Source organism: Sinocyclocheilus anshuiensis, unplaced genomic scaffold (genome assembly GCF_001515605.1).
Source record: "Sinocyclocheilus anshuiensis isolate Anshui unplaced genomic scaffold, SAMN03320099.WGS_v1.1 scaffold9225, whole genome shotgun sequence".
Classification (NCBI taxonomy): Eukaryota; Metazoa; Chordata; class Actinopteri; order Cypriniformes; family Cyprinidae; genus Sinocyclocheilus; species Sinocyclocheilus anshuiensis.
Genome location: NW_015559968.1, coordinates 1 through 865, shown reverse-complemented (window position 1 = coordinate 865; position 865 = coordinate 1). Strand labels below are relative to the sequence as shown.

Genomic DNA, 865 nt, shown 5'->3' with positions numbered 1-865 from the left:
TGGGTTATGAGTCCAACTCTCTAACCATTAGGCCACGACTTCCCGAATTATTTCACTTATTTCACAAAGCTATATCCACATTTCTTACTAGTAAAAACTAGGGCTGTCAACAGAATAAATAAATAAATATTTGCAATGACTCTGAATTTCACTCAGAGAAAGGAAGAATGAAAATGAAACAGTATCTTCCAGGAAAAAAAAAGAAAAAAAAAGAAAAACAACTTTGAGCTGAAAAGCAAAGTATAGTATAGAACTTCCTGCATGCTCTCCCACAATTTCTGAATGCTCCACATGTCTTAACCTTTTTAAAAACATCTGAAACGTTTTCAATCCAAAATCTGTCATTTGAGAGAAAATTAAAGCCTGACCATATGTGCATGTTTACCAGAACTGCCCCCTGTTGGTTGAACAAGGTTAGTACAACTACAGATGTTGTCCCGTTTTTAAATTATAAAGTTCATAATGTTCCAACTCTTTTCCTAATATTATCTGATGATATAAAATGTCTACTTCCCTATAGATGTTCTGGACCAGGTCATGCTGGAGGGATGCAAGAAGTCCTACCCCGGTTTACTGTCACTAGGTCTGATAATATTTAATAAATCTATATTTATTATCAGTTATTAATACTTCATAAAAAGAGATAGTTAAGATGTTGAATGAGAATTAAATGGAGATCCATTGTAACTCCCTGTGAGGTGGAAAAGCTTTACGCCCAACGTGGGGCTCGAACCCACGACCCTGAGATTAAGAGTCTTATGCTCTACCGACTGAGCTAGCCGGGCTGATAGCTAACATGGTAAAGATTGAACAAAGAAAAAAAGTTTCTCGAGGGAACGCAAAAAATCTGACAAATATTTTTTCC

The 865-nt window shown here is 35.8% G+C and overlaps 1 non-coding gene across 1 annotated transcript; it reads right to left on the bottom strand.

Annotated features, from left to right (window-relative positions):
- Positions 1-712: 712 nt before the first annotated feature.
- Positions 713-785, bottom strand: trnak-cuu (transfer RNA lysine (anticodon CUU)). The gene has a single exon. It is a non-coding gene; the product is annotated as a tRNA-Lys (tRNA).
- Positions 786-865: the final 80 nt, after the last annotated feature.